At 41.2% G+C, this 17033-nt stretch overlaps 1 non-coding gene across 1 annotated transcript; it reads right to left on the minus strand.

The window, feature by feature from the left end:
* Nucleotides 1–7458: 7458 nt before the first annotated feature.
* On the minus strand, nucleotides 7459–7565 carry LOC112724716 (small nucleolar RNA R71). The gene has a single exon (XR_003163865.1). It is a non-coding gene; the product is annotated as a small nucleolar RNA R71 (small nucleolar RNA).
* Nucleotides 7566–17033: the final 9468 nt, after the last annotated feature.

Consider the following 17033-nt stretch of genomic DNA (forward strand, 5'->3'; position numbering starts at 1 on the left):
GAAGTCCACCTCTCTTCCTCTTACGTAACTTTTGAAGGTTGGGGCCTTGGTTTTGTCTTCTCTAACCACATTTGCATAGAACTCTTTGATGAGGTTTGCATTAATCTTCCCCTCTGGGTTTGTGAGCCTTTGCCACCCTCTTTGTTCAATTTTCTCTCGAATCTGTGGGCATTCATCCTCGTTGTTTTGGAATGTTAACTCAGGTAGTATCTTTTTGAGCTTTATCCGCTCAAATTCCTGTTCATGGAATGCAGTTTTGAATTTCCTTTCATCGAAAGGGACGCTCTCCACCAGTTCTTTCCTCTTTTGCCTCTTGGAGCTTGATGATGCCATAAGTAGGAGTTGGTGTGTGAAGGTGGTGGAAGGTATGGATAGGCGAGGGAATTCAGTTGGGTTAAGATTTGGTGCAATGAAGGGGAAGAGTGTTTGGTTTCGAGACTGAGAAGTGTGGGGAGTGAAATTAGAATGTTAAGGGTGTACTTAGTGCGAACCACTTATATAGGGAAGTGGTGTGTGGATGAAAGGTGTGGATTGATGGGGTTGGTGTATGATGAACGGATGGGGTTCTGCAGGGGATGAGCACAAGGATCATCATCTTTATGAGGAAGATTGGTTCGGTCTTCAAGGGTCTCATTCTTTCAATATTTTCATGGCACATTTTCCAATGCATTCCCCCTTGAGACACGTGTGAAATACTCTCCTTTTGTGGTAGCCGAATCTTCCTTTCTATTGTCCATCAATTTTCCTACAAAACAAAAAAAGTGTAATTATTAATTGTGTGGATAGTGGCGGCAAAATAAAAATGGGAACAACTACCACTTTTTTTTTTAGTTTTTGTTTGTAACTAACTAAGTAGTATTCATGAATGCCAATCAACTGATTAATTGAATATCCATGTATGCAACATTGGCAACACCAAACTTAGTTTGGTGCCATGTGGTGTAAAAGATTTTTTCAAGGCTCCTAAGAGTGACATGATGTGGGTTACATTCATGTTCTCTTAGTGTGCCTTGAACACCAAACTTGTTCCTCACTATATGTTGCACACAATGATTCATTCAAGTGTATATCAAGTTGATTTGAATTTCATGAACCTTGATTTATTAACTATTTTTAAAAGCATGTAAAACATGGGTTGCCTCCCATGAAGCGCTTCTTTAGCGTCACTAGCTTGACGTTCTGCCTTTATCAGGGTGGTTGGTAGTACTTCAAGTCCTCCCCCCTTGCAGTAAATCTATCTCTATTGGCTTCATCAAGGATCTCCACATGTTCTAAGGAAAGAACTCTGTTGATGGTGAAGACCTTAGGTAACTGAGATGGGATAGTGGGGAGATGAGGTGGAATATCTGGGAAGTAGGCTGAGATCACTTTATCCCCTGGAGAAAAGTCCTCTGTAGGGATCTTCTTGTTCCTCCACCTCCTTGGTACCTTCTTCTTTGTTCCTTTTGATGTTGCCTTACTCTTTGTGACATCCTCTTCCAAATAGGTTTTGTTGTTGGTCTCATATAGCTCTGGTGGTTTAGGTTCCTCCTGATTTTCTTTGAGCTGTGACAGCTGCTGATTGCCTTGTTCCTCAAGTAAGGAGATTCCCAGATGCGCTGGTTGTGCTTCAGTGCTTGCTTCTTCCTTCAGTATCTCACTGTGATCTTTGCTTGGTTCTTTGTTCTCTTGATCTGTTTCTTGTGAAAGGTTAAAAACATTGAAGGTGAGTTGTTCGTCATGGATCCTCAAAATTAGCTCCCCTCGCTCCACATCTATAAGTGCTCGGGCTGTAGCTAGGAATGGTCTTCCCAATATGATTGGGTGGAGGTGACTCTCTTCCATGTCCAAGATGACAAAGTCTGTGGGGAGGAAGTATTTTCCAACCTTCACCAGCACATTTTCAACTACTCCCACTGCTTGTTTTAGAGTTTTGTCAGCCAACCTGATGACTACATCTGTGGGCATTATCTCATTTATCTGCAGCCTCTTCATAAGGGATAAAGGCATTAAGTTGATGCTTGCTCCCAGATCACAGAGTCCTTTATCAAACATTGTTTCTCCTATGGCACAGGGGATGTAAAAACTCCCTGGGTCCTTCCTTTTTTTAGGCAACTCTGGTTGAATGAGAGCACTGCACTCCTTGTTCATCACTATGGTTTGTCCTCCCTTGAGTGAGCTTTTCCTAGTCAGCAGCTCCTTCATATACTTGATGTATGAGGGCATTTGTTGGAGGGCCTTGATGAATGGTATGTTTACATGGAGAGATGCAAATATGTCAAGGAACCTTGAGTATATTCTCTTCTCCACACAGCCATTTAGTAATTGGGGAAAGGGTGCATAGAGTCTCAGCAGCTCCTTCTGTGTCAGCTCTTTCTATGTAATTGTGGTTTCTTGATGATTCTCCCCCTGCTTTCCTGCTGAAGTGTCTTTAGGTTGTTCTGATGGGTTGTTCAGCTCTTCCTCAGTCTCTTTATCACTTATAGTCACCATCTTGCAATCTTCCCATCTGACTTTCTTTGCTTCACCTCTTGGATTTTTCTCTGTGTCACTTGGAAACCCATCAGTAGGTTTGGGAATCTTCTCAGATAAGTATCCCACTTGAAATTCCAGCCTCTTGATGGTGTCTCCTTGGTTTTTGATACTCGCTCGCACCTCCTCTTTGAACACCTTGTTATCTTGAATCTCTTTGCTTATGCCTTCAAGTAGAGTCTCGATTCTGGATAGTCTATCTTCAGATGATGGTGAGTTGAGAGTGGATGGGTGAGTCGGGTTATTTTGGTTTTGGTATGGATGTGGAGAGGTGTTGTTAGGGTGGTGTTGATATGATCTCTGTGTGGAATGTTGGTGAGCTGCATGGTTGTTGGGGTTATGACGTCTCTGATCTTGGCTTTGATCTTGTTGATTTCCCCACCCAAAGTTTGGTTGATTCCTCCATCCAGGGTTGTAGGTCTTGGAGTATGGGTCATGGTTCTGCTTGGGTGAGTTTCCAATGTAGTTGGCTTGTTCTTGCTCATCCTCTGCCTCTGTATTCACTCCCTCTTGGGTTACTGATGAGGTGGTGATTGCTGCTACTTGGTTCCTCTCCATCTTGTTGGTGAGGTCAGCCAGCTGCTTGGTGATAAGCTTGTTTTGGGCCGGCAGTACATCCACATTGTTTAGCTCTATCACTCCTCTAGTGTTGCCTCTTTCAGAAGCATAGAAATAGTCATTCTCTGCTACAGTCTCAATGACATCTATGGCTTCTTCAATGGTCTTCTTGTTCAGAGATCCCCCTGATGAGTGGTCTACTGCCTTCTTTGATTCATAAGAAAGGCCTTCATAGAAAATGTGTAGCTGCACCCATTCATTGAACATATCTGGTGGGCACCTTCTTGTCAGGTCCTTGAACCTCTCCCATGCTTCGTATAGAGTCTCACCATCTTGCTTCCTGAATGTTTGTACCTCAGCTCTCAACCTGTTGATCCGTTGAGGAGGATAAAATCTTGCCAGGAATTTGTTCACCACATCTTCCCAGGTTGCTAAACTCTCCTTTGGGAAGGACTCTAGCCATTTGGATGCCTTGTCCTTGAGTGAGAAGGGAAACAGAAGTAGTCTATAGGTATCAGGATGAACACCATTGGACTTCACAGTATCGCATATCCTCAGGAAGGTGGTTAGATGTTGATTGGGGTCTTCTTGGACGCCTCCTCCGAATTAACAGTTGTTCTGAACAAGGGTGATGAGCTGTGGCTTTAGTTTAAAGTTGTTGGCATGTATGGTTGGCCTTAGGATGCTACTCCCACAGTTTCCTGGGTTTGGGTTGATGTAAGAGCCTAGAACTCTTCTCTCTTGCCGAGCATGATTTGCTAGACCTTCTCTGCCATGGTTATGAGCCTCTTCTTCATGATGGTTCTCCATATTCTCCTCCATGTCTGGTTCAAAATACTCTTCCTCTTCCTCAGCACCCACTACTCTCTTTCCTCTTGCTTTCCTCCTTAATCTAAGAAAGGTCCTCTCTGGTTCAGAATCAAAGGAAGTTGAAGCCCCGCTTCTTCTCCCTGTCATACACCCAACAAGGCACAAGCAAGGAAACGTATGCAGAAAGTGTTTCTTGTTAGAAATGCTGTTAGTGTGAGTGATGCAATATATCAAACAGTTAGTGTGTTAGTGAACTGAATGGTAAATAACGAAGAAAATGGGTAAGGGAAAGGGAAGATAATAACTGAACAGAAAGTAAATTACTCAAATGAACTTAAATCAAAGAAAAGAAAAATGCTCAATCTAGTTATCCTCCAATTTAATCATTGTTGATACAAAATTAATCCCCGGCAACGGCGCCATAAACTTGATAGCACGGAAACTTGTCTCTCAACAATTTTCCTTCGGCAAGTATACCGAATTATCATCAAGTAAAGCCTCACAATAGAGTGAGGTCGAATCCTACATGGATTGATTGGTCAAGCAACTTTAATTAGAGGAATGTTCTAGTTGAGCGAAGCAGAATTTGATTTGAGATTTGCAGAAAATTAAATGGCGGGAAAGTAAATAGCAGAAAATGTATATTGCTGGAAATAAAGAGCTGAATGTAAATGGCGGAAAGTAAATTGCAGAATGTTAAATGGGAATGGGAAAGATGCTCATAAAAGTAAATTGCAGAAATTAAAGAGAATGGGTAAGATCTGTGATGCCAGGGCATTTTGGCCAGTTTCACTGACATTTTCTTTACTGTTTTAAAGGTAGTTTCATGCATTTTCTTAGAAAATAAGCTAGTTTTGGGTAGACATTCACTTACATCTTGATTCAAGCACACATTGTGCACTTTATATGATTTCATGAGAATTTTGCATAAGCCACGTTAACTCCCACGTTAACTTAGTTAACGTTAACTTAGTTAACGTGGAAACTAACGTGGAGAGAGCAATTAATAGCCAACGTTAGTGAAACTTACCTTTATCACTAACGTTGGGGTGAACCACCAAGAGCCACCATGAGCAACGTTAACTCCCACGTTAACTTAGTTAACGTGGAAGCTAACGTGGATAAAGAGATGATGAGCCAACGTTAGTGACACTCACCTTTGTCACTAACGTTGGAGATGGCTAGCATGACTACGTTAGAAGCCACGTTAACTTAGTTAACGTGGACTCTAACGTGGGAAATAGGGGCACATTGGAATGTTAGTGACAAAGGTAAGTGTCACTAACTTTCTCGAAGAATTGGCACTGCTACGTTAGAAGCCACGTTAACCTAGTTAACGTGGACTCTAACGTAGGAACAAGGGAGGACTCTCCACGTTATTGGGAAAGGTAAGTCCCAATAACGTGTGCGAAGGACCAAGAGGCAACGTTAGTGGTCACGTTAGTGCCACTAACGTTGAAGTCAACGTGATCATATTTGGGTTAGGAACGTTAGTGAAAAAGGTGATTGTCACTAACGTTCTCGAACCCACACTTTCACTTAACGTTGACACCATTAACGTCCTGAGTCAAAGTCCCTGCATACCTCACCTTTTCTCTCTGCAAGCAAAGCTAAGGCCAATGAAAAGGATAACTGCTTCAAACTCAAGACTCAGAGGCCCATACCCAAGACTTGAAGAGCCAACTAGAAGATGAGAAGAGTAGTATATATAGGAGTAGCTTTGAATTAGTTAGAGAGGGGGAAACTTTAGGGAGCCTTTGGCATAGAACTACTCTCTGTATTTTACTTTCTCTGCACTTCTAGTTTTACTTTCATCATGTATTCTCCATCTTGGTTTTCATTTTCCAGAGCTATGAACAACTAAACCCCTTTCATTGGGTTAGGAAGCTCTGTTGTAATTTAATGGATCAATATTAGTTTTCATTCTCCTTCTTTTATCTTTTCTCTTGATTTTACTAGAAAGCTTTCGATCTTCATCCAATTGGGTAGTTATCTTGGAAAATAAGCTATTCATACTTGGATCTCTTCTGAACCTTGAAAGAGGAATGAAGAGATCATGCTAGAAATGCTTTCTCATGTTGGACCAAATTGGGTTTGGATGGATATGTGACTATAATCCTACCAACACTTGATTTGGGAAATTCATGTGGTATAATCAGTGACCATACTTCATCTCTTCTCATGAGCAATTGACCAAGGAATTGGCTATTGATCAAGATTTGAGAGATTGAATTACCAAGAAATTAGAATTCGATCACTTAAAATTGCCAAGGAGATCAATGAATGCATTGATTGAGGAAGAGATGAAAATGAACTTGATCCGGAGAATGCAACATCTCCTGAGCCCAATGAACTCCCCATTTCTGATCTTACCCATTCTCTTTAATTTCTGCCATTTACTTTTATGAGCAATTACCCCATTCCCGTTTAAGATTCTACAATTTACTTTCCGCCATTTACATTCAGCTCTTCATTTCTAGCATTTACTGTTTTCGCTATTTACTTTCCCGCAATTTAATTTTCTGCAAATCTCAAATCAAATTCTGGTTCGCTCAACTAGAACATTCCTCTAATTAAAGTTGCTTGATCAATCAATCTCTGTGGGATTCGACCTCACTCTATTGTGAGTTTTTACTTGACGACAAATTTGGTACACTTGCCAAAGAAAATTTGTTGAGAGACAAGTTTTGTGCGTATCAAGTTTATGGCGCCGTTGCCGGGGATTGATTTTGAATCAACAAGGATTAAATTGGAGGATCACTAGATTGAGCATTTTTCTTTTGTTTGATTTAAATTTCTGTTGAGTTAATTCGCTTTCAGTTTTAGTTAATTTCTTCCCATCCCCCTAATTTTTCGTTTATTTTTTTAGTTATTTACAATTCAATTCACTAACCCAATAACTGTTTGATATATTGCATCACTCACACTAACAGCATTTCTAACAAGAATAGTCTCTGCATCTATTTTCCTTGCTTGTACCTTGTTGGTTGTATGACAGGGAGGAGAAGCGGTGCTTCAACTTCCTTTGATTTTGAACCTGAGAGGACCTTCCTTAGATTAAGGAGGGAAGCAAGAGGAAAAAGAGTAGTGGGTGCTGAGGAAGAGGAAGAGTACTTTGAACTAGACATGGAGGAGAATATGGAGAACATTCATGAAGAAGAGGCTCACAACCATGGCAGAGAAGGTCTAGCAAATCATGCTGGGCAAGAGAGAAGAGTTCTAGGCTCCTACATCAACCCAAACCCAGGAAACTGTGGGAGTAGCATTCAAAAGCCAACCATACATGCCAACAACTTTGAACTAAAACCACAGCTCATCACCCTTGTTCAGAACAACTGTTCATTCGGAGGAGACATCCAAGAAGACCCCAATCAACATCTAACCACCTTCCTGAGGATATGCGATACTGTGAAGTCTAATGGTGTTCATCCTGACACCTATAGACTACTTTTGTTCCCTTTCTCACTCAAGGATAAGGCATCTAAATGGATGGAATCCTTCCCTAAGGAGAGTTTGACAACCTGGGAAGATGTGGTGAACAAATTTTTAGCCAGATTCTATCCTCCTCAAAGAATCAACAGGCTGAGAGCTGAGGTTCAAACTTTCAGGCAGCAGGATGGTGAGACTCTATATGAAGCATGGGAGAGGTTTAAGGACCTAACAAGGAGGTGTCCACCAGATATGTTCAATGAATGGGTGCAGCTACACATTTTCTATGAAGGCCTTTCCTATGAATCAAAGAAGGCAGTAGACCACTCATCCGGGGGATCTCTGAACAAGAAGAAGACCATTGAGGAGGCCATAGATGTCATTGAAACTGTAGCAGAGAATGAATACTTCTATGCCTCCAAAAGAGGGAACACTAGAGGAGTGATGGAGCTAAACAATGTGGATGCACTGCTGGCCCAAAACAAGCTCATAACCAAGCAGTTGGCTGACCTCACCAAGAAGATGGAGAGGAACCAAGTAGCAGCAATTACCACCTCATTAACAACCCAAGAGGGAGTGAATGCAGAGGCAGAGAGTGAGCAGGAGCAAGCCAACTACATTGGGAATTCACCTAGACAAAATCATGACCCATACTCTAAGACCTACAACCCTGGATGGAGGAACCACCCAAACTTTGGATGGGGGAATCAACAAGATCAAAGCCAAGATCAGAGACGTCACAACCCCAACAACAATGCAGCTCACCAACAATTCACACAAAGAACATATCAACACCACCATAACAACACCTCTCCACATCTATATCAAAACCAAAATAACACTCCTCATCCTTCTACCTCCAATCCCAACCTACCATCATTTGATGACAGACTCTCAAGGATTGAAAACCTGCCTGAAGGCATATGCAAAGAGATTCAAGACAACAAGGTGTTCAAGGAGGAAGTGCGAGCAAATTTTAAGAACCAGGGAGACACCATCAAGAGGTTGGAATCTCAAGTGGGGTATCTCTCTGAGCAGATTCCCAAACCTATAGATGGATTCACAAGTGACACAGAGAAAAATTCGAGAGGTGAAACAAAGAAAGTAAGATGGGAAGATTGCAAGATGGTCAATACAAGTGATAAGGAGACTGAGGACAAGCCAAACAGGCCGCCAGAACAACCTGGAGATACCTCAGCAGAGAAGAAGGAAAAAGATCACCAAGAACCAAAAATCTCACAACAGGAGCTACTGAGACTCTATGCACCCTTTCTCCAACTACTCAATGGTGCTGTGGAGAAGAGAATATATTCAAGATTTCTTGACTTGTTTGCATTTCTGCATGTAAACATACCATTCATCAAGACCATCCAACAAATGCCTGCATACATCAAGTATATGAAGGAACTGCTTCCCAAGAAAATCTCACTCAAGGGAGGCCAAACTATAGTGATGAACAAGGAGTGCAGCGCCCTCATTCAACCAGAGTTGCCTACAGAAAGAAAGGACCCATGGAGCTTTCACATCCCCTGTGCCATAGGAGAAACAATGTTTGATAAAGCACTCTGCGATTTAGGAGCAAGCATCAACTTAATGCCCTTATCCCTTATGAAGAGGCTGCAGATCAATGAGATAATACCCACAGATGTAGTCATCAGGCTGGCCGACAAAACTCAAAAACAAGCAATAGGAGTGGTGGAAAACGTGTTGATAAAGGTTGGAAAATAATTTTTTCCCACAGACTTTGTCATATTGGACATGGAAGAGAGTCACACTCACCCAATCATATTGGGAAGACCATTCCTAGCTACAGCCAGAGCACTCATAGATGTGGAGCGAGGGGAGCTAATCTTGAGGATCCATGATGAACAGCTCACCTTCACTGTTTTCAAACACTCACAAGAAACAGATCAAGAGAACAAGGAACCAAGGAAGGATCACAGTGAGATACTGAAGGAAGAAACAAGCACTGAAGCACAACCAGCACATCTGGGAACTCCCTTGATTGATGAACAAGGCAAACAGCAACTGCCACAGCTCAAAGAAAATCAGGAGGAACCTAAACCACCAGAATCATATGAGACCAGTAACCACATTTCCTTAGAGGAGGAGGTCACAAAGAGTAAGACAACATCACAAGGAACAAAGAAGAAGGTACCAAGGAGGTGGAGGAACAAGAAAATCCCTACCGAGGACTTCTCTCCAGGGGATAAAGTGATCTTAGCTTACTTCCCAGATATCCCCCTGATCTCCCCACTGTACCATCTCAGTTACCTAAGGTCTTCACTATCAACAGAGTTTTCTCCTTGGAACATGTAGAGATCATTGATACAACCACTGGATATAGGTCTACTGCCAGGGGAGAAGACTTGAAGCATTATCAACCTCCCTGATGAAGGAGAAACGTCAAGCTAGTGACGCTAAAGAAGCACTTCATGGGAGGCAACCCATGTTTTATATGCTTTTAGAAAATAGTGAATAAGTCAATATTCATGAATTCTAACCCAAACTTGACAAACACTTGGTGAAATCCTTATTATGCAATATATAGTGAAGAATAAGTGGTGTTCAAAGCATGCCAAGAAAGCATGAATGCAATTCAGAGCATGCTAGTCTTGGAGCCTTGAACAAAACTTTTTCATCACAGTGCTACAAACTAAGTTTGGTGTCACCCAAGGTGCCACCAATGTGCATATAAGGATACACAGTTAGTTAGTTGATGACAAGTCATGTGAACCCATTTTAGCTAGTCTTTTTCTTTAGTTTTCATTAGAATTATGCACTTTCTTGAGCTACAAGCAAGCTAATTGAGTAGAATTTCATGTTTCCCTTGATTGAACCAACCATATGTGAATTCATGCCATCTCATGAGGTTTTGAGCTATAATTGTTGCATATTGTGGAAGATTGAATACCTCATGATTTTGAGCAAAGCTTTGATGAGTTTGGTTGATTCATGATAGGTGAGGAAAGCTTGGAGAAAGGTTGAAGCAAAGAGGAATGGCTAGAAGTGAAGAGAGGACAATGGAATAAATGAAAATTGAACCGGGTTGCATGAAGTTAGCCCCAACGTTAGCCCCCTAACTTGGAGGCTAACGTTGGGCATGTGAATCACTCCTTGGAAGTAGCCAACGTTAGCTCCAACGTTAGCCCCCTAACTTGGAGGCTAACGTTGGAATTTGAGAAGTTTCTCCCTGGGCCACCAACGTTTGCGCCAACGTTAGCCCCCTAACTTGGAGGCTAACGTTGGCGCCACTCACACCAAGCATTGCCAACGTTAGGGTCAAAGTTAGACCCCTAACGTTGGCGCCAACGTCCACACCAGAAGGATGTGGTTTGCTGATATGAAAAGTTAGGGTCAAAGTTAGACCCCTAACTTTGACCCTAACGTTGGAGACCATCTTTGGCCAACTTCATTTCCGGTTCAATTGGTTCACTTCGGTTCTTCTTCAATCTTCAAAGAGCAATCAACCAAGGCCTCTTTCAACCCAATTCCACCAAGGACAAAGGCCCAACTCAAGGCTTGAAGATCATTTTGGAAAGTGTATAAATAGGATAGAATTCAATTTATTTGGGAAGCTTTCCTTTTAGAATTTTCATAATAGTTTTCGGAGAGCTTTTGAACTTGAGTGAACTTTAATTTCTTTGTTTCCATTGCTTTTAATTTTCATTTTACTTTTGTCTTGGATCTTGGATTGGAGAATTGAAGAAATTCTGTTTCAATCTCAATCTTAGATCTCTCTGTTTCTTTACTGTTAATTGAATTAGCATTTCCGTTTCTGTTACTTGATCTTCATCTCTTTTCTTTGCAATTTACATCTTCCTTGCAATTGTTCTTGTTGGATCTAGGAAGGCATTGAGATCTAGACTTGGTTTTCTAGTCTCTGGGTCCTGAGATCTAAATTCTCATTTCAATTCTCTGTTTAATGCTTTCATTGTTCATTTACTTTGCTGTTATAAGATCCGGTTCAATCCCAATTCCCTTGTCCTCTTCTGTTTGATGCAATTTAATTTTTCCTTGTTTAAATTCTGCAAATCCATATCCCAATCCCCTTTACTTTTCAAGCAATTTACATTTCTTGCACTTTAAGATTCTGCAATTTACATTTCTTGCACTTTAAGTTTCTGTCATTTAATTTCTTGTCCTTTAAGTTTCAGCAATTTACTTTCCCGCTCTCTTTAATTTCATGCAATTTACATTCTGCAAATCACAAATCACCCAACCAACACTTGATTCGCTTGACTAAATCAACCACTAAACTAAAATTGCTCAATCCTTCAATCCCTGTGGGATCGACCTCACTCCCGTGAGTTTTTATTACTTGATACGACCCGGTACACTTGCCGGTTAGTTTTGGGTGTTTTGGGAGAGATTCGTTTCTCACCAAAATATCTCATCAAGTTTTTGGCGCCGTTGCCGGGGATTGATTAGATTGACAATGATTAAGTGAGGTGGTGATCTAGATCGAGCACTTTTTCTTTATCTTTCTTTAACCTTTGATTAACCCACTAACTGTTTGAATTTTTGCTTAAGCTAACTAAAACTTCATTCTAGCAGTAGATTGAAGTATCACTGGTTTGTGTGCTCTTATGTTCTGCTTGTATGTCAGGTACACGAAGAGCCATACCCAATTTTCATGAACAAGACGAAAGAACTCTCAGGAGGTTAAGAAGAGCCGAAAGAGGGAAAAGTATTGTTGGAGAAGAAGAATCTGAGGAAGAATACCACGAGATGGAAGGAGATACATCTAATCCAGGAGAAGGAGTTAATAATCCACCACAACAGAGGAGAGTATTGGCTTCCTATACTTTTGCAAATGCTAGACATTGTGGAAGCAGCATTCTCACCCCTAATGTCAATGCAAATAACTTTGAACTGAAGCCACAACTCATCACATTGGTCCAGAACAACTGCTCATTTGGAGGAGGACCATTGGAGGATCCAAATCAACATCTATCTACCTTCTTGAGGATCTGTGACACTGTCAAATCCAATGGTGTGAATCCTGAAACTTACAAGCTTCTGCTGTTCCCGTTCTCATTAAGGGACAAGGCTGCACAATGGCTTGAAACTTTTCCCCAAGCAAGTATCACTAGTTGGGATGACTTGGTGACTAAATTTCTAGCCAAATTCTATCCACCCCAGAGAGTCATCAGGCTGAAAACTGAGGTGCAGACATTCACACAATTAGATGCTGAATCCTTGTATGAAGCATGGGAGAGGTACAAAGCCTTAATCAGAAAGTGCCCTCCAGAGATGTTCAATGAATGGGACGTGCTGCAAAATTTCTATGAAGGCTTGACATTGAAATCTCAGGAGGCATTAGATCATTCTGCTGGAGGTTCACTACAACTAATGAAAACTGCTGAGGAAGCTCAGAATCTTGTGGACATGGTGGCCAACAATCAATATTTCTTTGCTCATCAAAGAAGCCGCCAACCATCACAAAGAAGAGGAGTTATGGAACTAGAAGGAGTGGACTCAATCCTAGCTCAAAACAAGATGATGCAGCAGCAAATTCAACAACAATTTGAGCAAATGGCCAAGAGGATTGATAGTCTCCAAGTTGCAGCAGTCAACACTAGCCAACCATCAACCACATGGGGACAGAGTGAAGAGACTCAAGAGGAGCAACAGCAAGAACAAGTCCAGTACATGCACAACCAAAATTCTGGGCTAAATGAAGTATATGGTGACACTTACAACCCTTCTTGGAAGAACCACCCAAACCTTAGGTGGGGAGACAATCACAACCAAAATCAACAACCATGGCAGAGAAACTCAAACCAAAACACTTTAAGAAACAATCAAAACTACAACCAGCAGCAAACTAACCAAAACCCCTACAGAAAACCTCAAAACAACTACTCCAACCCCAACCATTACCAATCTAATAACCAACCCACTAACCAAAATGCCTACCATCCACCATCCACATCTCCCAACCCACCACAAGCATCACCTGAATCTCAAAGACTCACCAACTTGGAAACCTTGATAGACAAAATGTGGAAACATCAAGAAATGACAACCAAGAACCATGAAGCCTCCATGAAGAGCCTAGAGAGGCAAATTGGGCAAATCTCCAAACAGATTTCTGTTGAGAGATCTTCAAGCTCACTGCCGAGTGACACAATCCCAAATCCTAAGGAAGAATGCAAGGCAATACAATTGAGGAGTGGAAGAGTCTTGGTGAAAAATGAAGAAGCAACCAAGAAGCCAAAGGAAAGTGACAAGAAACAAGCCGAAGAAGAGAAAGTCAATGACAAGAAGGAGACAGCAAGCAAGCCAACTCAGAATCAAGCTCAAGAAAAAGAAGATCAGCCACAAAAATCAAGAAAGGGAAAGGAAGTAATTGACGAGCCAACTGAGGACCAAAGGCAGGGAAATAACTTCACTCCTCCCTTGCCATATCCTCAAAGGTTTAACAAGGAAACTAAGGACCAACACTTCCCAAAATTTCTTGAAATCTTCAAGAAGTTAGAGATCAATATTCCCTTAACTGAAGCACTTGAGCAAATGCCCCTGTACGCAAAGTTCTTGAAGGAACTTATCAACAAGAAGAGGAGTTGGCAAGTTAATGAAACTATACTGCTCACTGAGGAATGCAGAGCACTAATCCAGAAGGGACTTCCTCCCAAACTTGAGGACCCTGGGAGTTTCTTTCTACCCTGCGCCATTGGCAGTATGACTATCAAGAAGGCGATGTGTGACTTGGGAGCTAGTATCAATCTGATACCTGCCTCTCTAGTGAAAAAGTTAGGCATAAAAAAGGTAAAACCAGTGCAGATGTCTCTAGAATTGGTGGACAAATCAGTGATATGCCCCAGTGGTATAATTGAGAACCTTCTAGTCAAGGTAGATAGATTCATCTTCCCTGCAGATTTTGTGATCCTGGATTCGAATCAGGATGAGGGCGACTCCATTATACTGGGAAGACCGTTCTTAGCCACTGCTAGGGCCATCATAGACATAGAGCAAGGAGAATTAACCCTCAGGATGCATAATGAAAGTATCACTCTGAGTGTACTACCAGAAACACAGAACAGTAATGAAAAGAAGGATGGTACAGAAACAGACAAGGAGAATCTACAGTGGAGGGAGGAAATCAACAAGACAAACAACAACTGCCCTCCCAAGCAAGAGATAGATGATACAGCAGGCCAAAAAGAGAAAGAGACTGTGCAAAGTAATGAAGAAGCTCAAGGGAACATTGTAGTATTGGCAACTAAGAAAAGGAGTTTCAATAGGGAGCCTGTTTTCAAAGAAGAAGAATTAACAAGAGGAAGGAAGAAAAACAAAAACAGAATCAAAAAGGGGTGGAAGAACAAAAAAATTCCAACAGAAGGGCTCTCCAAAGGTGACAAAGTGCAGTTAGTCTATCAACAACTGGGAACAAACCAACAGACTAACGATTACTATACTGTGAGCAAAATATTATCACTAGAACATGCTGAGATAGAGCACCAAGGAACAAAGAAGAAGCTCACGATCAGAGGGGACAAGTTGAGGCACTACAGTCATCAACCGCCATAAAAGAAAGCTTCAATGTCAAGCTAGTGACAATAAAAGAGCGCTCCATGGGAGGCAACCCATGCTTTAAGATTCTTGTCATTTTACATTCAATAAATTATGATCACTTGATGCATGAATTATTTTCTCTTTTCATGAACGTATCCATTTATTGCATGCACTGTTTTGAAACATATGCTAAGTTTGGTGTGTCTTCAAGCACACTTAACCAATGTCTTAAAGGATTTTGTTTCACATGCTTAAAATGTCTTGATGGAGCATATAGCCGAACACTAAGTTTGGTGTCCACATAACTTCATGAGAATCTGAAATTCATGCATCAATAATCGTACATTTGTCATTTTTCAAAACTTTATAAATAGAATTTTCTTCTGATGAAGGTATTAATTGTAATGAACCCTTTGACAAGAAGCAAGTTTGGTGTTCATCAAACCTTGATGCACCAGTTCAAGGATACAATTAATCCTTCATGAAAAAAAAAAAAGAAAAAAAAAAAAGAGAGAAAAAGAAAGTATGATGAAAACAATTCTTATGAACATTTAGACTTCACTAATTGGAGGAAGAAACTAATTTTCTTTATATATTACCAAACATCAAGTTTGGTGTCCCCCATAGGAAGTGTCACGGCTCACATGAGATAAGAATTGATAGTTCACATATTTTTACTAAAAAGAATAATATTGCTACGGTGGGATAAGACTAATGCATGTGTCTTGTTGTGATGACTAGGAGGTCAAAGAATCTTCAATGAAAAGAAGGACAAGACAAAAGAAAGCATAGCATAAGGACAAAATCATATCACATGCTTCAAGGAAGAAATCTGCCCCTCATTGAAAATGATCACGGTAAAGGCTAGGGAAGGAGCAAATTTTGTCTTCATTCATCCATACATGCACACCCTTGATCCCCATGATACCTAATTGCATCCTAGCCCTTTATTTCTCATATAAAAGCATACCACCTTCAAGCCATGCACATGACCGAATCACTCCTCAACATTACAAGCCTTGTGCAACTTTTTCTTTTACTTTAAACTCCAAACACTTAATCTTCTCTTCATAATTCCCTAGCAAGTTCAGTCCGAATCTCTTTTTCCTCCAACCACACATCAAAACTCTCCAACACTCTCCACATTCCCTCTCAACCAACCAAGTGATTATGGCATCCTCCTCAAGAACCAAACGACGAAAAGGAAAAGATCCAATAGTAGAGGAAGAAACACATGAGTATGACCAATGGAAGTTCAAGTCTTGGTCTCATCAAATGCAAATTCAATGGATGAACGAGAAAAAAATCTACCCTGAGATTCCATTCATGTTGCCGGATGATGGGTGTCAAGAAATAAAGAACAAGATCCGGAAGAGGAGATGGGAGGAACTTACATCACCAATCTCTCGAATTAATGCCAACATCATAAGAGAGTTTTATGCAAATGTCCCAAGGATTAACATGCTTGAACCCCCAACGTACAAGAGCTATGTGCGTGGGGTGGAAGTAGACTTTGGCCCAGATGCAATCAAGAAAGTTTTGAAACTAAAGTCAGTGCGCTTTGATGAACCGGGATACCACCAAAGATTGACTGAGGATCAAAATTATGAAGAGATTGCAAGAGACATTTGTTTTGAGAACTCAAGATGGGAGGGAGATGACAAGAACAGATACAAGTTCTTGAAGAGATGTAACCTCATTCCGGAGGCAAAAGGATGGTATGAGTTGATGAAAAGGTCAATTCTGGGGACAGTGAACACCTCAGAAGTTAACAGGGAGAGAGCCTTAATGCTGCATTGTATCATGGTGGGTGGAGAGATAAGAGTTCATGAGATCCTTGCAAGAGACATCCTAAAGATAGCTGAAAAGAATTCGGCCGGATCTTGGTTGTACTATCCAAGCACCATTTGGAAGTTGTGTGCAAAGGCCAAAGTTCCATTGGAAGAGGAGAATCCAATGTGGCTAAGCCAAGGCATGCCCATAACTATTGAACGAATGATGATGCCCCTTGAAGCACACCAAGGCCGAAGGCCACATGGAGGAAGGGAAAGAGAAGAGCAAATGGAAGAAGATGAGCCCCACATGGAAGAAGAGCCACAAGAGGAGGAGGAACAACCACACTTTTTCTCACATGGCAATATGGATATGACTCAAATGCAAGAAGCAATAGGGAGGTTATCTCAGCAATACGCAAGAATCCAAGC

This window comes from Arachis hypogaea, chromosome 11 (genome assembly GCF_003086295.3).
Source record: "Arachis hypogaea cultivar Tifrunner chromosome 11, arahy.Tifrunner.gnm2.J5K5, whole genome shotgun sequence".
In the NCBI taxonomy this organism is placed as follows: Eukaryota; Viridiplantae; Streptophyta; class Magnoliopsida; order Fabales; family Fabaceae; genus Arachis; species Arachis hypogaea.